This window comes from Artemia franciscana, chromosome 4, assembly GCF_032884065.1.
Source record: "Artemia franciscana chromosome 4, ASM3288406v1, whole genome shotgun sequence".
In the NCBI taxonomy this organism is placed as follows: Eukaryota; Metazoa; Arthropoda; class Branchiopoda; order Anostraca; family Artemiidae; genus Artemia; species Artemia franciscana.
In genome coordinates, this window is record NC_088866.1 from 60140796 (window position 1) to 60166242 (window position 25447).

Here is a 25447-nt window from a genome sequence, read left to right on the forward strand (position 1 = left end):
CGTAAATCATGTTCAATATCACTAGGGAAGTTACTCTTTTTTCTCCTGAGTTTAGTTTGAACCTCAATATAAGGTCCTTTTATTCATTTAGTATTAAATATTACTAAAACAAAGAAGAAAAATTACATTGTTGACAAGTAGAATCGACCAATTAATCATCTGATGAGAGGTTTATCCACAGTTTCTTAATCTGGCTTCTCTTCTTCAGCATGAGGAATGTTTAAAGTGAGTTGTTCCGATTGGCATATGTGGAAGTTATTTACTGCTCAGTGGTAAAAAAAAAAGTGTTTTGCAATGTCTTGCAAATAATTCCAATTTTGAATGAATGTCTTTTGAATTTGTATAGTTAATTAGTATAGAATTTCTTTCGCACTAAAACTTATATGTTAATGCGAGAATAGCTCAGTTTGAAACTCTAATTTACTTCTGAAAGCCTAAATTCAAACTAGGGACAGAAGCAAAATTCAACAAGAATAAGGGGTGAATGCTGGAAATGCATGCATAAAAATGATTTGAGCAATAAATGACCTCCTAAGGATACTTCAAAGAGTCCCCCTCATGTTGCCCCTCACCCCCTAAGTTTCTTTGTTGAGCACATTTGCTATTCATTTTTTTCTTCTTCTTACTTCTTATTTTTATATACAACAACAAAATGTTACCTAAGCACAGATTATCTATTACGTTGTATTAACGTTCTACGTAGCCTAAGTATTAATAACTTGTGACCTAAGCGCTTATAGAGATAGGTAAGAAATTAGTGCTTTTATGGCACGTTTTGTATAGGCATTAGTGCCTAAGTCACGACGCAGATGGACAACAATTGCTCAACTTCGGCCAGGAAACGCAATTTGTTGAATATGTAAAATATGTACCTTGGTAGGGCTATTAGCAGGGGGTATCAGTTTAAAATTAACAGTCAATAGCGCTCACACAATAGTCGCTTTTGAACCTGTGCGTCAAGACCATATTTTCGTTATATTGTTCTTTGATGGATAGACTGAAGACCGGCTATTATAAGGATCTATGGACGGAAACACTAGGAGATACAATAACAAGTGATTATTTTGAAATTAGATTTAAACAAAGGATTTTAAATGCATGAGTCATGCTTGGAAACAATTTGATTTTTTATATATCCTACACGTATGTAAATTGCCGTGTGTGCTAATTCACAATTTTTGCCCTAAGGTATAAAGGCTAGATCAGAAAACATGGGGTTTTAATTAGTATGTTGATGAAGGCATGGACCTGAAGCACGGGCTTAGGCTAATTTCATCCCAAAACAAGGGGGGGGTTTAGCCAATTTTCCCAAGTCAATTGAAAATGACCAAGTGAAAAATAAAACGGAATCATATAGTAGGCTACTGTAATGGCAAAGATATACTGAAAAAAACTGATCTGTTCCCTTGGATGCTTGGATTTTGTAGGCCTAACTTAGTTTTGACAAGATTTTTGAAGACTCTAAATTGTAGCTGGGGGAGGCAACCTAGGGTCTGGGGAACATTTTCCCCCAACCCCCATAGCAAATTACGTCCCTGACCTGCAGGTGCCCTTGCATTCATGCCTGGCTAGTTGACCTAAGATTTAAAGTCTTCTCTTGACGATGCGCTACTACTGCTAATAATATTTCACGATATTAACTCACGATTATGGGTCATGACATACACATTTCGTATTTACTGTAAACGAATACAGATTTAGAAGGAATTTCTCAAAGCATAACACACTACCTTTTTCATGACACCCTAGAGTGCTGAGGCACTATATTTAAGAGTGAATACTATAGGTGTTCTGTTCAAGTCCCAAACCAGTTCGACAGCGCCTCTTTATTACTTTAAAACGAGCTTGTCGCAATGAACATTCATGCCGTATGTACCCTTGACAAATATGGCAAATGAGTTTAGGGATCTTTGAGCACTGTATTGTCCGAAGTTTCAAAGAATGTTAACCTGTCAAAATCCATAATATACCCCTTACAAACGATCATATTAAGCTATAATGCTATTTATGAAGAAAATATTGAGATAGTAATATTTCAATAGGTATGTCAAATTTTTTCTGTGTTCGCTTTATTGCCGTAATAGAAACTTATCATTAAAATAATGTCTTTCCGTAATCCATCAAAACTTGGCAAGTATATGATAAGATTTGCAGTTCTGGGAATTGGACCGGAGGACTTGGTCTGAAAAAAAAATGATGAAGACCCGGCTTATAAGGCAATATATGCAGTTTAATTTCTTAAATGTTTTTCTTTAACAACCTACTCCATACTTCTCGTCTATGTGACTTTCTACGTGGGAAAGCATCGCAGCAGAATTTCTTAGTGACGGCCCTGCATATGTGACTGCCCTTACAAGTGGAACTAATTTAATAATCTATAGAACTTGACTTCAACCAGTGAGAAGAAAGAAGGCTCGATCTTTTACTTTTAACCTGATAAACCAATATTTGACTTAAGTTTATTCAAAAACAATTCCGCATGCAGTGGATCCTCTCTAGTCAAGAATATTCCTCAGGGGGCCTGAATCTAATAAAAGTCTATAGAAATAAGTTTCACCACATCAAGCAGCATTAAATGTTGCGATCAAAACAACGTTGAAAGTAGTTAGAAAGTCTGTATTTCGTGTTCTGCGTCAGTGTCAGAAAACACGTCTTAAGCCCCTGTCATAATTTTAAGCCCCTGGTTAGCGTCAAATATTTCTTCTTCCCCTTAGTAGACTTTGATTATGCAAACCCAAGATATATCTACCAACAGGAGTACTGGACCTGGCCAAGATTAGCCATAAAACGCCAAAGTATTTGTAGTTGCATTTTAACTCCATGACAATAAGACATTTACGAATTGTAGCAATCAAACAGTCCGTTGTAACAAACTGTAAGTAAGGAGTGACAAGGTTCATTAGCAACCGAAACTCTAAAAAACTAAATTTTTACATTAATAAATATATCAAAAAATTGGTTTATTATGTTGATTCCAAATATATAGTTTTCATTAAACGTAATATTACCCTTAAAAGACTAAGAGCCTGAGAATATTTACCTGATTTTTGAAAAGGGGGGCAAACCAGTGGAGTAATTTTGTCAAAATCCTGGGGAGACAAAGCTGGAGCCAATTTTCCAAAATCAAATGAAAATGACAGTGAAAAATGAAAAATGAGCCACATAGTCCTAAAAAAAAGAAATATATACTAAAGAAAACTGACCGGTTTCTCTTGATGCTTAATTATGCGGGCTTATTTTGGTTTTGACAAGTTTTTGCAGCAACTAAATTTCAAGGGGGGCAAACTGAGGTATTAAGGGGGCAGCTGCCCTCGTCCCATGGAAAATTACACCACTTGGGCAAACATCCCCTAAAAGTCAAAGAATCATTATGAAATCAAATTATCAGATTCAGAGTATCAGAGAATCCTACTATAGAGGTTTCAAGCTCCTATTTGCAAAGATATTGGATTTTTCTGTTTCAGAAGAAAGACCACGGATGTATGTTTATTTGTTTTTTTCCCTGGGATGATCTTATCGAACCAGTTCTCGAAAAATATCGGATTAGGCCTAATTTTAACAGAAATTAAAAGTTCTAGTGCCCTTTTTAAATGACCAAAAACATTTGGGACAACTAGCCCCCCTCCCACGCCCTTTTTCCCAAAAGTCATTTACTCAAAAATTTGAGATAGCCATTTTGTTCAACATAGTTGAAAAGTCCCATAACTATGCCTTTGGAGATAACAAGAACCCCCTTCAGCCTCTGGGGATAGGTCGTCAATTTAAAAAATTTGCCCAGTGTTTAGCCTACCTATAGTATTTTTTATTGGGAAGTACAGCCTACAGACGTCTTTTGGGGGATTGGGGATTTTTGTTTCAGAAGGGGGGGTTTCATGGAGACTATTTTTCGAGCTTTACTGGGGTAATTTTACACGAGGGGTAGCAGGGATTTGATGGAATTCCTATACGAAATTCTTTTGATTTGTCTTAATTTATCTTTGCCTACTCAGCTTTGCATGTCGAGATGTTCTGGGGGAACTGCTTGGGAAATTTTTCAGCGTGTTTTGATTTCCGGGAAATAATTTCCATGGAAGAGGGATTTCCAGAGTGACAAAACAGATAATTAGAGCTTTTAAGTCATTTTTAAATGAAAGTGTACTAAGGAAAATTTTTCAGGCTGAATCTTCTACAGTGAATTTTACGGAGAAAGAGGGGGAAACTTTCAGTGAGGATGTAATTTTCCAGAATAAATTTTATGGAGGGGGTTTATTTTACCTAGAAGGAACTTTCCACGGAGGAGTTTCCCGTGAGAGGAGGGAATTTTGAATGGAGGATGAGCCAGATTTACCATTATTATTTGAAAAACAATCAGAAATTAAATATAAAAAGTTTTTTTTAACTAAAATTAAGGGGCAACATTAAGACTCAAAAGGAAGAGAAATTATTCCTTACATGAACAGATTGTCCCCTCCTTATTACCTTGCTCTTTACGCTGAAGTTTTACTATTTGTCTTAATTTCTTAAGAACGTCTTTTCAAACAGTTCGTGGTAACGAACTATACTAAGGAGAGACCCGGCTCAATAGTAGCTGAAACTTTAAAAAGCAGAATTTTTATACCAATATATACATAAAAAGAAATGCATTTTTATGTTGACTATAAATATATAAGTTTCATCAGGTTTAGTCTTACCCATAAAAAGTTACGAGCCAAAGAAAATTTGCCTTATTGTCGAAAAGAGGGAGAAACACCCCCTAAAAGTCATAGAATCTTAATGAAAATTACACCATCACATTCAGCGTATCAAAAACACTGCTGTAGAGGTTACAAGCTAATTTATGCAAAAATGTGGAATTTTGCATTTTTTGTCAGAAGAAAGATCACGGATGCATGTTTATTTGTTTATTTGTTTTTTCCTCAGAGGTGATTGTATCGACCCAGTGGTCCGAGAATAACGTGAGGGGTCTCATTCTAACAAAAATTAAAAGTTCTAGTGCCATTTTTAAGTGACCTAAAAAATTGGAGGGCACCTAGGCCCCCTCCTACGCTCATTTTTTCCCAAGGTCACCGGATCAAAATTTTGAGACATCCATTTTGTTTAGCATAATCGAACACCAAATAAATATGTCTTAGAGAACGATTTAATCCCCCACAGTCCCCGGGGGGAGGGCTGCAATTTATAAGCTTTGCCCATTGTTTGCATATAGTATTTGGTAATTGACGAAGTATAATGACGTATTAGGGGGCATTTTTTCTGCTGGTGGGGGGGTCGGAAGTTACGTGAGAAGATCTTTCCTTGGAGGAATTTATCATGGGGGAAGAGAATTTCCAGGAAGGAGGCGCTGGATTTTCCAGCCTTATTTAAAACAACAATGAGAAATTAAATTAAAAACAAGTTTTTTTCAACTGAAAGTAAGGAGCAACATTAAGACTTAAAACGAACAGAAATTATTACATATATGAAGGGTTCGTCCCCTCCTCAATATCTCGCTTTTTACGCTTAAGTATTTTTGGTAATTTCAAAAGAGCAACTTATTCTAATTAAACGGCTTTTGTGGTTCAGGGGTCATTCTTAAAGAACTGAAGCAAAATTCTAACTTTAGTGTAAAGAGCGATGTATTAACGAGGGGGCGAACCCTTCATATACGTAATAAAAATATACGAATATAGAAGTTCGTTACATACTATATTTATAAGTTACGTACAATTATTACTACTAAAAACGTTCGTAAATGAAATTAAAAGTTAAAGGCCTTTTTGAGTAAACAAAGAAAACGATGGGCAACTAAGCCCCCTCCCCAGCCCTTTTTTCTCAAAATCGTCCGATTAAAACTTTGAGAAAGCTATAAGCCAAAAATAGTAAAAGTAATATGCAAATTTCGGCAATTATTCATGCACGGTGAGCATGAATAATTAAGAGCAAGGCAATAATTAAGAGCAATAAAGAGCAAGGCATGCAAAATCAAATCTTTATTAAATCAAAAACGTTCAGATATTAAATGAAGAAAAATGAGTTTTGTCAACTAAAAATAAGGAGCCACATTAGAACTTAAAACAAACAGAAATCATTACGTATATGAGGGGGTTCGTCCCCTTTTCAATGCCTTGCTCTTTACACTCAAGTATTTTTAGTTATTTCAAAAGAGCTATCTAATTAAAAGGCCTTTGTGGTTCAGGGGTCATTCTTAAAAAATTGGAACAAAATTCAAACTTTAGTGCAAAGAGCGAGGTATTGACGAGAGGACGACCCTCCCTCCATATACGTAATAAAAATATACCAATCTAGAAGTTCATTACGGGAATTAGTTTGTAAGTTACGTATATTTATTACTAATAAAAACGTTTGTAAATAAAGTTAAAATTTCTAATGGCCTTTTTAAATAACCAAAGGAATTGGAGGGCAACTAAGCCCCCTCCCTCACCCCTTTTTTCCCTCAAAATCGTCTGATCAAAACGTCAAGAAAGCTATTTAGCCAAAGAAAATAAAGTTAATATGCAAATTTTATTTTAATTATTCACGTACGGTCATCTAAAATCAAAACCTACACTAATTCAAAACGTTCAAAAACTAAATACAAAAAAACAAATATACCAATCTAGAAGTTCATTACGGGAATTAGTTTGTAGGTTACGAACTTACAATACCCTCTTCTGTAGTATTGGTGCTTTATTGCTTACCATCAGATTTTATTTTATCAAACAGTTCGTGGTAACGAACTGTGGTAAGGAGCGACCCGGTTCAATAGTAACTGAAACTCTAAAAAACGGAATTTTGATTTAACGGAAAGAAGGTGCGACACTAAAACTTAAAACGAACAGAAATTATTCCGTATATGAAGGGACTGTCCCCTCCTCAATGCCCCACTCTTTACGCTAAAGTTTGACTCTTTCTCACTACTCTACTGTTTAAAACAATAAAAAAATTTAGCATAAAGAGCAGGGCGTTGAGGAGGGGACAGTCCCTTTCATATACGGAATAATTTCTGTTCGTTTTAAGTTTTAACGTCGTTCCTTACTTTCAGTTAAAAAACTTGTTTTTTTTATTTCTTTCTAGACAGTTTATTTTCTAGACAGTTTTTCTCACAACTTACCCTCTTCTGTAGTATTGGTGCTTTATTGCTTACCATCAGATTTTATTTTATCAAACAGTTCGTGGTAACGAACTGTGGTAAGGAGCGACCCGGTTCAATAGTAACTGAAACTCTAAAAAACGGAATTTTGATACTAATACTTACATAAAATGAACCGCATTTTAATGTTGATGTTAAATATACAAGTTCATCAAGTTTAGTCTTACTCATCAAAAGTTAAGAGCCTGAGAAAATTTGCCTTGTTCTAGAAAATAGGGGGAACACCCCCTAAAAGTCATAAAATTTCGACGAAAATCACACCATCAGATTCAGTGTATCAAACAACTCTTATGCAGAAGTTTTGAGCTCCTATCTACCAAAATGTGGAATTTTGTATTTTTTGCCAGAAGACCGATCACAGGTGCGTATTTGTTCTTTTTTTCAGGGGTGATCGGACCGACCCAGTGGTCCTAGAATGTCGCAAGAGGGCTCATTCTAACGGAAATGAAAAGTTCTAGTGCCCTTTTATGTGACCAAAAAATCGGAGGGCACATAGGCCCCCTCCCACGCTCATTTTTCCCAAAGTCACCAGATCAAAATTTTGGGGTAGCCATTTTGTTCAGCATAGTCGAACCTAATAGCTATGTTTTTGGGGATGATTTAATCCTCCAAAGTCCCCGGGGGAGGGGCTGTATGTTACAAACTTTGACCATTGTTTACACATAGTAAAAGTTATCGGGAAGTCTACAGACGTTTTCAGGGGGATGTTTCAAGTTGAGGTTTGATTGGCTCGGGGGTTACCTGGGAGGATCTTTACATGGAGGAATTCATCACGAGGTAAGAGAATTTCCATGAAAGGGGCGCAGGATTTTCTAGCATTATTTAAAAAAAAAATGAGAAAATAAATAACAAAACACTTTTTTCAACTGGAAGTAAGGAGCAGCATTAAAACTTAAAACGAACATACAATATTACATATACAGTGGGGTTCGTCTCCTCCAAAATACCTTGCTCTTTACGCTAAAGTATTTTTAGAAATTTCAACTATTTATTCTACGGTCTTTATGAGTCAGGGGTAACTCTTAAAGAATTGGGACAAAATTCAATCTTTAGTGTAAAGAGCGAGACATTGATGAGGGGCGAACCCCCTCATATACGTAGTATAAATATACAAATATAGAAGCTAATTTGTAAGTTACGTATATTTATTACTAATAAAACATTCGTAAAAAATAAAAAGTTCTAGTTGCATTTTTAAGTAATCAAAAATTGGATGGCAACTAGGCCTCCTCCCCCACCCATTTTTTAAATCATCCGATCAAAACTATGAGAAAGCCATTTTGCCAAAAAAAAAAAACTATGCAAATTTCGTTTTAATTATACATGTGCAGCGAGCCAAAATCAAAACATGCATTAATTCGAAACGTTCAGAAATTAAATAAAAAAGCAAGTTTTTTTTAACTACAAGTAAGGAGCGACATTATGACTTAGAACGAACAGAAATTATCCCATATATAGATGGGGTTATCTATTGTTATTTTTTATATTGTTTTAAAAAGTAGAGTTGTGACAAAGAGTCAAACTTTAGCGTAAAGAACGGGGCGTTGAAGAGGGGATAACCCTTTCATATACAGAATAATTTCTGTTCGTTTTAAGTTTTAATATCGCTTCTTTATTGCAGTTAAAAAAAACTTGCTTTTTTTATTTAACATTTCATTAGGATTAACCTAACTTAACATCTTGGGTGTGTTTCCGATAACCGACAAGTACCAAGTTCTTTTTAGAGTGATGAATGCTAAGGGAAATTTTGGAGGGATTGTTTTTTCTCTAGTATAAATATAACAGAATGTACTACAGATTTTTTTTTAATGCTAGTCTCCCAACAAGCTTTTTTTAAGCACAAAATAATCGTCACAACACCCAAATTGAAATTAGGTAATTTTGTCATAATTGCTTTCACACCAGTGAGTTGAATACTACTCAGCACAAAATTAGTAAATTTTAAGACAGAAATTACAGGAACAAGCGAAACGTGCATTACCTTAAAATAATGGCAATTTATGCTTCCCTTGTGATAGTTCCTAAAGCCTATTCAATTAAATTTAATCATTTTAGCCAACACGAAGTAATGTTTGACAACAATAGAAAACAGGAAATTCAGTTGTATAATTTTTTACTTCTGTCACGGAAGAACCCCGTAATATTATAAAGCTTTAGGCCGAATTTGAGTAATTGCACAATTTTTTTTATTCTTTTGTTAATTATAAGAATTTGAAATAGAAGCATGCAATTTGGATAAGGAAAAATTGTGTCCATCTACTCTGGAAACCATCTGGTAATTTGTAATTATTTCGTCAAGATATCTACCTCTTGCTGATAAAGTTAAAAGCAAAAGGATCTGTCAAACTCAACGAATTCTATCAATTATTTGCGCCGAAGCTAGTCTAAAGGTATGGGATGCTGACTTTATTCAGCAGACCGTGTAATTTATTTTGTCTCGACCCCAAATTTTTCGTTTTTTATGATTATGACTATTTAATATCATTCTACCCTTTTAACGAAGTCAGTAATTTAGGGTTATAACTAGGTAATGAAGGGCTTATCAAAGCTAAACAGAAAACTACCATAGGACATTCGGTCTTATTAAGTGACACTTTTATGTTATTTATTTTTACACTTATTTTACGTTGATAACAAGCCCGTATCCAGTAAGGGGGTAAAGAGTTTGAACACCTCCCTCAAAATGTTTGTCAAACTCTTAAAAATGTAACAAAAATTTATTTAAACAAATTTTTTGATTCGTTTTTTGAAGTATATTTTGTACCCCTCCCCCCTGCCTAATAAATAACTCTCCCCAAAAAATCCTGGATGTGGCCCTGATTGACAGGAAGCTCATTTGTGCCAAAGTACTGAAGTATTAGAAGTAGAAAATGAACGAAAAATATAAAAAAATAAATTTAAAAACATTTGTTGTTTCTCTTCACATGCTTATAGTTTTTAATCGACTAACCCCTGGGTTTTTCTGGGTTAAATATTTTACAGTCAAGAGTTTCCAGGACAACAATTTCGCAAAAATGATCCTACTTTTCGTTATTAAATCCAAGTTTTTCCTTCACTAGTCGGAGTTTTTCTTTTTAAGCCTTGAATTCCCCCTCTCCCGCCCCCCAAAAAATATTTAGTGGCCTCTGCCCTAACAGCCGTTGCACCATAGTGCACAAGTGTTATTTCTGAATCTGGGAGGTTACTTAAAGAGTATATCGACAAATATAAGCCGATCGCCTACCTTATAATGTATTGTAGACATTTTGGCCCTATTCACGCCAACGTAATTGTTTTTGTGGTAAAGAAAAATCAGAATCGGTTTTCATTGACATTAGAAAAGCGTTTGACACGGTAGACTACCAAGTATTGCTTCATCGAATGAGAAGTCTGGGAATAAATGGAGTTTGTCTAAGATGGTTTGAGAGCTATCTTTACGGTAGGTCCCTTAAGGTCGTTTTAAATTATGTAGTCTCATCGTCTTTCATGTGAAGTGTGGTGTACCTCAAGGCTATGTGCTGGGGCCTTTACTTAGCTAGTTTACGTGGACATGCAATTTATCTGCAAGATGCATGTATTACTTCTTTTGCGGATGACACTGTGCTAACATTATTTGCAAAATCAGTCGATGATTTAATATTAAAAGCCAATGATGCTTTCAAAAGATTTGAGGTGCTTACGAGTTTAAGTTTGCTGTGCGTGAATGCAAAGAAAACGCTTTTTACTGACATTCTGTAGAGTGGATGATTCTGTTAATGTAAGTAGTAAAGTCTTATTAGGTGAAAAACATATTTTACAAGTTAAATCACTACGGTACCTTGGCTTCCATATTGATTCTAATCTGTCGTGGAAGCATCACAGCGAAATTATTCCCGCCAAAATTGCACGTGGAGTTGGCATCCTCAGAAGACTGAAGCATATTCTGCCGGAACGTACCCTTCGCACGATATATTTTGTAATAATCTACCCATATATATCATACGGATGTTTAGTTCGGAGCAGTAATTTTTACGTTAATTACAAGCATGTGGAAATCCTACAAAAATAAAGCAGCAAGAATAATTGGACAGTTTGTAAAATTTTTTAAAGACACCAGCCTCTAAGGCTACTCAATGTTGGACAGATAAGGGTCTCAAGATAAGGATAAGGGATAAGGTATCAAGCAACAGTTTTTTGTTTAGTTATATGCATAATCTAGTCCCGGAAACTTTTAATGAGTTATACTGTTTTAGAAGTTCTGTTCATGAGCATGATACAAGAAGATATGATGACCTAGTCATATAGTGTAAGATCTAGTTTTACTTTGAAGTATCTTGGCCGTTTACTTTGAAGTACCTATGAAATTCACTTCTTGTGAGTGTTAGCGAGGCTGAGCACCTCCCATAGTTGAAAAAAGACTAAAAGAGTATTTGTTGGGAATTTTTTTTTGGGGGGAGTGGGCTATAGGGCTGGAGGGAGGAGTGGATTGAAGGGGTTGGGGCGGAGGGAGTTGTATTTGGATGAGCGTAGTTACCCTGGGGGTGTTTTAGAGAAGGTAATTGTCTTTTTTCATTTTATTATTATTTTAATTAGTACAGAATGCTTCTAGAAAAACTTATGTAGATTTTTTTATTATTATTTTTAATTCAGGATGTCTTTAGAAATGTTTATGTAGTTAATCGCTACGCGTTAGCAAAATTGAATTATTTCCCTAGCGTAGTGATTTATATCTGTAATAGTTTATATTTTTTTTCTTTATTATGTAAATAAAAGTAAAATAAAAGTCAAAGAGATCAGGACTTTGCTGTATAACAATCTATTTGCTATTGAATAAGGGCACTAGAACTTTTTTTTGAATGAACCGTCTTTCGGTGACTTTTATTCTTCCTGGTTCAGTACGATCACCTCTGAAGAAAACAAAAATGACTATCCTTCTCGTGAAAAGTATTTTTGTTATTGTTATTTTTTTTATTATATTTTTGTTTTCTGAAGAAAACAAAAATTATCCTTCTGGAGAAAAATATATAATTTCCCAATTTTGTAGATAGCAGCATGAAACTTGGATTTTCAGATTAATATAGATATACTGATATTCATTCCTTAAAGTTCTAATAATTACTTAGCTATTAAAATCAAAAAAGTAAAAACATTTGAAAAGTATCTTGTTTTTACTAAAGTGGGAATTATTGGTCTTGCAAAGGCATGGGGTTTGTCAGCCCTAAATATGTTAATTTATGCTAGTTTTGAGTTTGACTCGGTTATTTATGGTAATTTTTGATCGTTTAGTAATAATAGTAACAATGGTAGTAGTATGAGTAGAAGCAGTAGCATTAGTATACAGACATTTTCCTTTGTTTGTATCCCAATGCTACTGCTATTAATGCTACCCCCCAACAAACCCTGCAAGTCTCAACTTCACACACCAAACTGTTCTGAACATATTACTAAATACCCTTTTGATAACCTGCATACAAGTGGGGCTTTGTGATTCATTTCACTTCCCCCCACAAAACTCCTTAAAAATTTCATCTTCATACCCTTAGGCATAGTTGTAATAGTAGTCACAGTAGTAGCATTGGTGTTACTAGTATTAGTATTAATAGCAATAGCGATAGTACTAGCAGTAGCAGTAGTATTAACGTATTGCCTTTTGATCACCTGAACATCCCTCTAATCAAGTTCTGGACTTTTCAAATTAATATAATCAGCCATTGCTATGACATTGCTGATATTTCCTTTTGATAATCTGTATATTCATATACTTCTTGAAATTTTCAAGTAATGCTCTTAGCCTTACATGTAGTTGCAATAGAATTGTAGTTGAAGTAGTAATAGTTGTAGCAGTAGTAGTAGCAGTAGCGGTAGTAGTAATAATAGCAGTAGTAAATGTAGCAGTGATAGTTGTATTTATACCCAAGTCAATTCTTGAGATACACTCTTTTAACAATGTGCATGCACATAGTGTCTTTTGATTTAGTTCAACTATCCCTCCAATATCATAAATGGAGTATCGTGGTGTTAATAGTAGTATTTGTAGCAGTAGTTGCGGTCGTAGTCGTGGTAGTAGTGATAGCATGCAAATATTGCTTTTTTGATCATATCCCTTATCATTTTCTGAAAGTTTCAAATTAATATACTCAGTACTTCCTGAGTTAGGTCCATTTGACGATCCGTAAGCACATACCGTTTTTTTTTAATTAGCTCTACACTCCCCTCAACATTCTCCGAGGAAAACGCTTAGATTGGAGGGATCGGGATGAAACTTGGTGGGACAAGTAAGCAGAAGTCTTAGATACGTGATTTACATAATTTAAACGGATCTGCTCTATGGTGGGGGGGGAGGGTTAATTCTGAAAAATTAGAAAAAATGACGTATTTTTAACTTACGAAGGAGTGATCGGATTTTCATGAAACTTCATATTTGGAAGTACCTTGTAACTCAGATCTCTTAATTCAAATCTCAACCGGATCCCGCGTAATTGGAGGGAGGGCATATGGGGGGCCGGAAATCTTAGAAAATACTTAAAGCGGTGAGATCAGGATGAAACTGGATGGGAAGAAAAATCTGGATGCGAAGAAAACTGGATGGGAAGAAGAAAAACCTGTCTAAGATACGGGACTGACGTAACCAGACCGGATCTGCTTTCTTTGGTGGAGTTGGGGGGGGGGGGTAATTTTGAAAATTAAGGTATTTGTAACTTATGAAAGGGTGATTGGATCTTAATGAAATTTGATATTTAGAAGGATCTTGTGCTTTAAAGCTCTAATTTTAAATTCCGACCAGATCTGGTGACATTGGGGGGATTTGGGGTGGGAAAACCTAAAATCATGGAAAACGCTTAGATTGGAGGGATCGGGATGAAACTTGGTGGGAAAAATAAGCAGAAGTCTTAGATACGTGATTTACATAATTGGAATGGATCCGCCCTATTAGGGGGGGGGGGTAATTCTGAAAAATTAGAAAAAATGACGTATATTTAACTTACGAAGGAGTGATCGGATCTTCATGAAACTTCATATTTAGAAGGATCTCGTAACACAGATCTCTTATTTTAAATCTCAAGCGGATCCAGCGTAATTGGGGGTCAGTTGGGGGGGACTGGAAATCTTAGAAATATACTTAAAGCGGTGAGATCAGGATGAAACTGGATGGGAAGAATAAAAACCTGTCTATGATACGTGACTGACATAATCGGACCGGATCTTCTCTCTTTGGTGCAGTTGGGGGGGGGGGTAATTTTGAAAATTGAGGTATTTGTAACTTACGAAAGGGTGACCAGAGCTTAATGAACTTGATATTTAGAAGGATCTTGTGCTTTAAAGCTCTACTGACCAGAATCTGTGACACTGGGGGGAGTTGTAGGGGGAAACCGGAATTCTTGGAAAAGATGAAAATTGGGGTATTTTTATCTTACGAATAGGTGATCGGATCTAAATGAAATTTGATATTTAGAAGGAATTGGACGTTGGAAAACGTGAAAATTGGGGTATTTTTATCTTATGAATAGGTGATCGGATCTTAATGAAACTTGATATATATATATATATATATATATATATATATATATATATATATATATATATATATATATATATATATATATATATATATATATATATATATATATATATATATATATATATATATATATATATATATATATATATATAAGGATCTTATGTCTCAGATGCTCCATTTTTGACTCGAATTGGATCAGGGGACATAGGGGGTTGGAGGAGGGAAACAGAAATCTTGGAAAATGCTTAGAGTGGAGAGATCGGGATGAAACTTGATGGGAAGAATAAGCACAAGTTCTAGATACGTGATTGACATAATTGGATACGAGAAACGTTCTCTTTGGAGGAGCTGGGGGGTGTTAATTTGGAAAAATTAAAAAAATTGAGGTATTTTTAACTTAAGAACGGGTGACCGGATCTTAATGAAATTTTTTATTTAGAAGGAATTCATGTCTCAGAGCTCTTATTTCAAATCCCGACCAGGTCTTTTGACATAGGGGGAGTTGGAGGGGGAAACCTTAGAAAACATTTGGAGTGGAGGAATCGGGATGAAGCTTGGTGGATAGAATAAGCAAATGTCCTTGATACGTGATTGACAACACCGTACTGGATTTGCTCTCTTTGGGGGAGCTGGGGGAGTGGTTCAGTGATTTGGCGAGTTTGGTGCTTCTGGACGAGCTAGGACGATGAAAATTGGTAGGCGTGTCAGGGAGCTGCACAATTTGACTTGATAAAATCGTTTTCCCAGATTCCACCATCTGGGGGGCTAAAAGGAGAGGAAAAATTAGAAAAAATTAGGTATTTATAACTACGAGTGGGTGATCGGATCTTAATGAATTTTGATATTTAGAAAGACTTCTTGACTCAGAGCTCTTATTTTAAATCCTGACCGGCAGTTAGCCTCTTATTTTCCTTTTTAAATCAACCTATTGATTCATAGAATTTTGTTAGAGCTTATACCATATGATCTCTTGGCTCTTAGCTCTTCATGCCTCGTCACAAGTGCCATATGAGCTCTTAGCTCTTGTTTTTATGGCACTTGGTAGGCTATCTACCAAGTGACAAAGCGATCGCAAATTTTGACAGTCTGTCGGTCTGTCGGTCCCGGTTTTGCTAGTTTAGGCACTTCCAGGTAAGCTAGGAAGATGAAATTTGGCAGGAGTATCAGGAAGCAGACCAGATCAAATTAGAAATTGTCATTTCCCCGACCATCTGGGGGGGAGGGGGGAGTGGGGGGGACGGTTAAATCGGATAAAATAGAAAAACGAGGTATTTTTAAATTACGAACGATTAATCATATCTTAATGAAATTTGATCTTAAGAAGGATATCGTGTCTCAGAGCTCTTATTTTATATCTCGACCGGATCTGGTGACATTGCGGGGAGTTGGGAGGGGGAGCCTAAAATCTTGGAAAATGCTTAGAGTGGAGGGATCGGGATGAAACTTTGTGGGAAAATAAGCAGAAGTCCTAGATACGTGATTGAAATAACCAGAACGGAATCGCTCTATTTGGGGGTGTTGGGGAAGGGGAAAGGTTAATTCTGAAAAATTAAAAAAATGAGGTATTTTTAACTTATGAAAGAGTGATCGGATCTTAATGAAATTTCATATTTAGAAAGACTTCGTAACTCAGATCTCTTCTTTTAAGTCCTGATAGGATCCAGCGTCATTGGAGGGGCAGTTGAGGGGACCGGAAATCTTGGAAAACTTTTAAAGCGGAGAGATCAGGATGAAACTTGGTGGGGAGAATAAATACTTGTCCAAGATACGTAAGCGACAAAACCGGTCCAGATCCTTTCTCTTTGGTGGAGTTAGGGGGGGGAGTAATTCGGAAAAATTAGAAAAAATGAGGTATTTGTAACTTATGAACGGTTGATCAGATCTTAATGAAATTTGATACTTAGAAGGATCTTGTGCTTTAGAGCTCTTATTCTAAATCCCGACCAGATCCTGTGACATTGGGGGGAGTTGGAGGGGGAAACAGGAATTCTTGGAAAATGTGAAAATTTAGGTATCTTTATCTTAATGAAACTTAATATATAAAAGGATCTTATGTCTCAGATGCTCAATTTTCAATTCGAATCGGTTCTGGGAAAATAGGGGGTTGGGGGGGGGAGACAGAAATCCTGGAAAACGCTTAGAGTGGAGAGATTGGGATGAAACTTGATGGGAAGAATAAGCCCAAGTTATAGACACGTGATTGGCATAACCGGGACGGATCTGTTCTTTTTGGAGGAGCTGGGGGGTGTTGATTTGGAAAAATTAAAAAAATTGAGGTATTTTTAACTTAAGAATGGGTGACCTGATCTTAATGAAATTTGATATTTAGAAGGAACTTATGTCTTAGAGCTTTATTTTAAATACCGACTAGATCTGCTGACATCGCGGGGAGTTCGAGGGGGGAACCGGAAATCTTTGAAAACGCTTAGAGTGGAGAAATTGGGATGAGACTTGGTGGGTAGAATAAGCAAATGTCGTAGATACGTGATTGACGTAACCGTACTGAATACGCTATCTTTGGGGGAGCTAGGGGTTGGGGTTCAGTGCTTTGTCGGGTTCGGTGCTTCTGGACGTGCAAAGACGATAAAAATTGGTGGTTTGTCAGGGAGCTGCACAAATTGGCTTGATAAAGTCGTTTTCCCCGATTAGACCATTTGGGGGGTTGAAAGGAGAGGAAAAATTAGAAATAATGAGGTATTTATAACTTACGAGTGGGTCATCGGATCTTAATGAATTTTGATATTTACAAGGATCTCGTGACTCAGAGCTCTTATTTTAAATCCCAACCAGCATTAAGCCTCTAATTTTCTTTTTAAATCAATCTGTTGATTCTTAGAATTCTGCTAGAGCTCATACCATATGAGTCCAAGTCTCATCCAAGAGTGTGCTCATCCAAGTCTCTATTTAGGGATGCATTATTATGTATGCCTCGTTTCATTTCAATTGCTTCACGGACACTTTGTTAGATTCCTAGGTAATTACAAATTAGAATTATTGCGTTTAATAGCACATAATGGTTCAGATTACCAAAAATATGGTTGCTTAAAGCTGAATCAAAAGGTGCTGAGGGCTCAGTGGATTTTAATGCTATTTTTGTACTTTCTTTGTGGTGCTGCAACCTAAGTTTTACTAGACTTCTCCGATTTGACCATCTGGGGGGAGTACAAGGATGATTAGTTCGGAAAAATTAGAAAAAAAGAGATATTATTAACTTACGGACGGGTCGTCGGATCTTAATGAAGTTTATATTTAGAATAACCTCATGTCTCAGGGCTCTTATTTTAAATCTCGACTGGATCTGGTGACATTGGGGGGAGTTGGAGGGGGAAACCGCAAATCTTGAAAAATGCTTAGAGTGAAGAGATCATGATGAAACTTGGTGGGAAGAAGCTATTGGCTCTTCCGACCTCGTTACAAGTGCCATATGAGCTCTTGTCTCTTGATTAGAGAAACTATGACGAAACAATCTCAGAGATCCTGGAGTAAGGAACCCCCATAAGAATTTTAAAAGACTCTCTATGATGTAAGAATCTTAGAAGTCCTGATTTGGAAGGAGTCTCATAGGATTTTTAAAGACTCTCTAAAAGGTAAAGCCAAAAGATATTCTAGGTTTAAGAAGCCACTGAAGTTTTTTTTTTTAAGAAACTAAGACGTAACAATCTTAAAATTCCTGGAGTAAGGAAGCCCCCGAAAGTTTTCAAAATACTCTCTAATATGTAACAATCTTAGAAATCCTGTTTTGATGGGGGCCTCGTAGGTTTTTTAAAAACTCTATTAGGTAAAATAAAAAAAAAAACCTAGGGTAAAAGAAGCCTTTGAAGGTTTTTTAAAGAAACTAATACGATGGGAGGATATGTTTTTGTCTGTCCCTAGGTTTTGCTGAGTTCAACCAACGCTGTTTAGTTTTATGAAGTAATGTATGTAGTTTGTACCTTGTATTTGTTGAATTCTCCATATTGTCCATCTCACCATATTATGTTGATCGAACTCACCATAATCTAAGAAAAGGGTCACATCAGCACAAAGAAAATCCAATGATCCCTCAACATGTTTTGCTAAATAATTGACAAAATACATAATCGCAGAGAAAAGAAGAACGAGGACAATAAACTATAGAGCAGAACGAGGACAATAAGCCACCATTTTTTATTTAATCACAATAAAAAGCAGATATTTTAATCGAAATTTCTTTTCAAAGTTTTCCTACTTTTGGCATGAATCAGTCTAAGCGTCTCTACTATTCTAGAATTTCCCAGAAAAGAATGGGGTTTTCCCGTTCATAAATACTTCCGTACCTGAAGCCCAAATTTTCAAACTTTTATTAACATTAGAGAAAATTTTTTCCTGTATATTGTCCTGTCAAAAAGAATTACCCATGTAAATGTAATGGCGATACTTTGAAAAAGGAAATGTAGAACCATCAAGCCAATTATTTAATACAGTTTTAATATTATATAACCACCAACAGTCGCTAAAATGTTGCAGAGTAAATCAATATTGGCAAAGTTTAAGTCAGTATTACCGAAGCCAGACCTAGGAAGCAATGCATAACCAAATATTTGATGATGATCTTGGAATCAGTCAACATAGTGAAGCTATTTGAAACACGTATCCTCAACATCATTGAATAAATAAAGCCAGGAACTTGGTGGAATCTATTCAAGATAGCACTCTATTAGTATTAGCACCAATTTAAAACTAAATAAACAATGAACACGGTTTTAAGTTCAGCTGATCTATTTGTACAAGAATTTTGCATTGGAATGAACGGGAGCCTAGATAAACATATTGCCATTCTTACTCGCCATAAACTGTTGGGTGGTTATTACAAAGCACGTATGTTAAGCTGGAATAAAATTCAAAGAGGATAAGAGAGGTTACCTTCCCATAGTTTTGAGTTCGATTGTAGCGTAGATTTAAGCCATAAAAGGAAACTAATAACCAAGGCCATATCCAGAATATATATTTGAGGGGAGGGTATTTTTGTTCAAGGAGGGAGGCTTTTCAAAAAACTTCACAAAATGCATCAAAATTTGTTTATGTCCATTTTGTTACTTTTTTTTAAGAGTCGAACGAAATTCCAGCTGAGAGGGGAGGGGGTCCAAACCCAGTATCCTCCTACCCTGGACGCGGCCTTGCCTATATGTTATTCTTTCAAAAACCTCACTGACTTCTTTTTTAATTTACAGTCAAAATGCCGAAAATTTAGATAATAGTATAGATAATTGGTGATCCTTAGTGGAAAATCAGTCAGTAAGAAGGAGGATTTTTCTTTTAGTCACGAGATTTTTCACAAGTAAACTCTCTGTAGTAACGTATTGGTACAATTTGATTTATAAAAAGTCAGGCATTGATGATGAGTGATCAAGTTCCGTATGTAGTGGGTGATTATTCTGATGGATTTACTTTTCAGTCAAACCCTAGAATAGGTTGTCTACATAGAATCATGGTTGGATCATATACCATGATTTGTTTTCTTATTCATAAATGCGCTTAAAACAAAATCTTAGTTTTCGCAAAGGGTCTCTGCTTTAAAAAATATGGCGGGGAGTAAAAGAAGCAATTTAAATCTCAGGGAAAAATAGTAAATGTGAAAAAAATACTCAAGAAATAAAAATGCCGGAATCTCTGAAGATTGAAAAAGGAATAAATAAGGTGGAAAAATACGAAACATAAAATATTAAAATATAACAGACTAGCTCCCTCTCGAAAGAACATATTAATTTCATTTTCGAGCGACACAAGTATATTCATTATTCGTATCCATGTTCCAGCGGAAGAGCAATTCCAGATATTAATCACTAAAGCGTTCCAGACCCTAATAGGTTTCAGGTGTTTGTTACTAAAAATACTCCAGTTTAAAGCTAGAGTATGCAGTGGTGTCAGTTAGGGAGAGGGAGCTTTTGCCCCACTAGATGTTTTGCCCCTTTCGAAAAGCATCTTTTATGGTATAATACCCTGTTTTTGAGATTCCTATTGAAAAAAAATCTGAAAAAAATCTCCCCCCCCCCGCTTAGATTCTGAAAATTCGGAATCCACAACGTTTTCGTGAATTCGCGCCTCTGGGACTATTAGAAATGCAGCGTAACTGTAACAGATTTCAAAGAAAAGATGTAAGTGAGCCAAGTAAATGCTTGAAAATAGAACGGACTGACATTAGATAGCTGACAATAACTTATAAGAATTCAAGCTAAAATTTAAAGAAGAAAGTCGACAGGAAATCTTACTCTTGGCTCCCTGTGTGCGCGCCTGTTGTAGTGCTGTAAAAACTATTGTCTGCAGAAAAACAACTATTGTTTGACTGGGCTTAATAATAACCAAAACTCTAAAAACGGATTTAATATCAGTAGATAGCCTACACCAAAAGAATCAAATTATTATGCTGATTCAAGCATTTAAGACTCATCAAGTTCAGTGATACCTATCAAAAGTTACGAGCCTGAGACAATTTTCCTGATTTTGGAAACACAGGGAGAAAAGTTCTGGTGCCCTTTTTAAGTGACCAAAAAGATTAGAAGGCAATTCCCACGCCCATTTTTTCACCAAAGTTATTTGATCAAAATTTTGAGACAGTAATTTTGTTCAGTTTAAATGAAAGATCAAATAACTATGCCTCTAGGAGTAAAAGGACCCCCTACAGTCCGAGTTGAGAGGGCTGTAAGTTACAAAATTTGTTCATTGTTTGCGTATTGTATTTTTTATTGGGAAGTATAAAAACATTTTGAGCTTGAGAAAGATTTATATAGGAAGAATCTTCCTTAGGGAGGGAAATTTTTGCCGGGGAAGTGAATATTCCAGGGGAAACTTTGCACTGGGTGGATTTGAAAGAATTCCTATACGTAATTCTTTTCAATTGTTTTACATTCTAATACTCCACAGATTTCTGGAGTGATGGAGAAACCGATTAGAGACCTAGGTATTTTTAAATGAAAGTATACTTCGGAGAATTTTTCTGGCTGAATCGTCCGCAAGAAATTCTACGGGGAGGGGGATTTTCAGTGAGGATGGAACTGTCTGGAGGAAATTTGACGGGCAAGGGGGGGGGGAGCACTTTACGTTGGATGAAAATTCCAAGGTGGAGTTTCCTGGAAGGAGGGGTATATTTCATGGAGGTTAAATTGTGCAAAGAAAGCTGTATCAAAGGTAATACCATGTGTACAAAATTTAAATAAAAATATCGCCCTTGTAAAAACCGTAAGGAGTGTTAATTTTTTCTTATAACTTGTGTTAGTAATATTGAATCACCATCCTAGTGTCAAAGAGAAAAAGAGAAACTACTGTCCTATGCTTGCATATTAAAAAGTATGCTTTATTACCATTGGTTTATTTCTATGACGCATTTCCGCAAGCTCATCATGCTAATCTAGGTTTCAGCTAAGGAAAGGGATTCTTGTTAAAATCTGATTAGTTCTTTTGCGAAATTACATAAAAAAAACTAGTTTTTTTAACTGAAAGTAAGGAGCGACATTAAAACTTAAAACGAACAGAAATTACTCCGTATATGAAATGGATTGTCCCCTCCGCAATCCCTCGCTCTTTACGCTAAAGGTTTTAATTGTTTTGAAAAGCAGAATTGTGGCAAAGAGTCAAACTTTAGCGTAAAGAGCGAGGGATTGCGGAGGGGACAATCCATTTCATATACGGAGTAATTTCTGCTCGTTTTAAGTTTTAATATCGCTCCTTACTCCTTACGTTTTTTTTTGTAATTTCTGAACTTTTTTAATTAATGCATGTTTTATTTTGACTCTCCACACGTAAATTATTAAAATAAAATTTGCATATTAATTCCTATTTTGGCTAAATGGCTTTCTCTTAGTTTTGATCAGACGATTTTGAGAAATAAGGGATGGGGAAGGAGGCCTAGTTGCCATGCAATTTTTCGGTTACATAAAAAGGCAACTATTAATTTTAATTTTTAACGAATTTTTTTATTAGCAAAATATATACGTAACTTTAGAATTAACTTACGTAACAAACTTTTATATTCTTTAATTTTTATTATGTATATGAGGGGGTTTGTACCCTCGTTAATACCTCGTTCTTTACACTAAATCGTAAGTTTTGTCCCAATTCTTTAAGAATGACCCCTGAATCAGAAAGGCCATAGAATAAATAGTTGAAATTACTAAAAATATTATCAAACAGTTCGTGGTAACGAACTGTAGTAAGGAGCGACCCGGCTCAATAGTAAACGAAACTCTAAAAAACGGAATTTTGATGCTAAAATATACATCAAAAGAATCAGATTTTTATGCTGATTTTAAATATATAAGTTTCATCAAATTTAGTCTTTGTCATCAAAAGTTACTAAAATTATTAAAATATTATAGCATAAAGAGCGAGGTATTTATCTCCTCCTAAATACTTCTCCCTTTATGCTAAAGTATTTTTAGAGCCCCTCATATGCGTAATAATCTCTGTTCGTTTTAAGTTTCAATGCTACTCTTTTCTTTCAATTGAAAAAAAACTTTTCCATTTTTTTTTTCATTGTTTTTTTTATAGTAATTTTAGAAAATCCTGCGCCCTTTTCGTTGAATTTCTGTTCCTCCATGATATATTTCTCCAAGGAAAGATCCTCCCACATAGCCCCCTCCCCTCAACCCCACCCCCAAAACCCCCCAAAAAAATCCCCTGAAAACGACTGTACACTTCCCAATAACCATTATTATATGTAAACACTGGTCAAAGTTTGTAACTTGCAGCCCCTCCCCCAGGGACTGTGGGGGAGTAAGTCATTCCCAAAGACATAGTTATTAAGGTTTTTGACTATGCGGAACAAAATGGCTATCTCAAAATTTTGATCTGTCGACTTTGGAGAAAAAATGAGCGTGGGAGGGGCTAGAGGGCACCAAGTGGGCCTAGGTGCCCTCCAATTTTTTCGGTCACTTAAAAAGGGCACTAGAACTTTTCAATTCCGTTAGAATGAGCCCTCTTGCGACATTCTAGGACCACTTGGTCGATATGATAACCCCTGGGAAAAAAAAAACAAAAAACAAATAAACACGCACCCGTGATTTGTCTTCTGGCAAAAAATACGAAATTCCACATTTTTGTAGATAGGAGCTTGAAAATTTTGCTATAGGTTTCTCTGATACGCCAAATGCGATGGTGTGATTTTCGTTAAGATTCTGTGACTTTTAGGGGGTGTTTTTCCCCATTTTCTAAAATAAGGTAAATTTTTTCAGGCTCATAACTTTTGATGACAAAGACTAAATTTGATGAAACTTAAATATTTAAAATCAGCATAAAAATCTGATTCTTTTGATGTATATTTTAGCATCAAAATTCCGTTTTTTAGAGTTCCGTTTACTATTGAGCCGGTTCACTCCTTACTACAGTTCGTTACCACGAACTGTTTGAAGCATTAAGCAAGAAGGCTAAAACAAGCATGAAGTTTTGAGCCACTTAATCTTTTTCAAGTAAACTCTGAACTAATAGCCTATAAGCTAATCCGATTAAAATCTAATTAAAAAACTGATTAGTTCTTTTGTGGAAAATATTAAGCATTGAAAACTAGCAAGACGTGTTTTAGTCACTTAAATTTTTGTTCAAGTCAACTCTCTGTAATAATAAGTTGTCAGCCGATGCACTGATTATAAATGAGCAAAAAAGTAAAGAATTCCCTTTGTGACTGACATACATTTTATTGGGAAATTTCCTTCTTATTTTCTGGTATTTATTGAAATGTTTTTCATTCCAGACATTACAGAAGACATTTTAAAGTGGTTAAGCATTTTTAGTATGCAAGTTTGTTGTTCTAAAATAATGAAGAAGAATCCTGTGAGTGAAAGACGGCATTTTAATGATGCCTTATTTTAGAGAACGGCATGTTTTTAGGAACACATGATCCATAAATTAAAAGTAACTTAGAATATGAAAAACTCATATTTTAGTGACTTTTCCTTTCTATAAGCAATGCCTATCCAGGGAAAGGTAGGGTTAGGAGGTTTGAACCACCACGTCCTGATTTTTTTTTTCCAATTCGTAAAAACGTAACAAATGAATAAAGAACATTTTTTTTTAGGTTTTTGTGCACACCCCCCTCCCCTTGAAAAATCCTTTGTAAGACTCCTTCCGGAAACAAATTCTGGACACGGCCTTGTCTTTAAGTGAAATGGTAAAAATCAAAACAAAGTTAATTCACAGTAACCGTGTATGCTACAAAACATTATTTTTTTTATTATTATTCTGGTCTGCTATGTCGACCCCCCTGAAAAAAAGAAGAAGGAAAAGAATCAGACAGCAGTGACAGTTTCTCTTAACAAGGCATTTGTCCTACCTCAAAATATCGTTAACGGTTATAATTTTGCTTCTTTAAAATCTTGGGAGCATTATTTCCGATGTCACCAAGTTTATCAAACCTACGCGATCTCACAAATTATACGTAGCTTGAACAATATTTCCTTGACGATACACATCGCATGTAAAAGTCCAAAATTTCTATAAAAATAAATGGCCATATATTTCAGTTTGTTTATTTTTAGCCCTCTTCTTTGCAAATTTTACGTATACTACTAAGCCACCGTTTATCAACTAGTGATAAATCGCTAAGCTGTTAACGATTAAATAAAAAAAAAACAAGTTTTTTTTTAAATGAAAGTTAGGAGCGACATTAAAACTTAAAACGAACAGAAATTACTCCGTATATGAAAGGGGCTTTTCCTTCTCAACGCCCCGCTCTTTACGCTAAAGTTTGAATCTTTCTCTTAACTCTACATTTTAAAACAGTAAAAACCTTTAGAGTAAAGAGCGGGGCGTTGAGAAGGAAAAGCCCCCTTCATATACGGAGTAATTTCTGTTCGTTTTAAGTTTTAATGTCGCTCCTAACTTTCATTTAAAAAAACTTGTTTTTTTTATTTAAT

The 25447-nt window shown here is 35.5% G+C and overlaps 1 protein-coding gene across 3 annotated transcripts in view; it reads right to left on the bottom strand.

Annotated features, from left to right (window-relative positions):
- LOC136026676 (MOXD1 homolog 2-like) overlaps positions 1–25447 on the bottom strand; it is a 175198-nt gene that overhangs the window by 144058 nt on the left and 5693 nt on the right. For 2 of the 3 annotated variants that reach the window (XM_065703418.1, XM_065703416.1), the window contains exon 2: positions 3041–3168. The gene's annotated coding sequence lies outside the window, so the exon portion shown is untranslated. Of the gene's footprint in view, positions 1–3040; positions 3169–18517; positions 18570–25447 lie in introns of those variants that run through there. The other variant, XM_065703417.1, reaches the window with a different exon arrangement.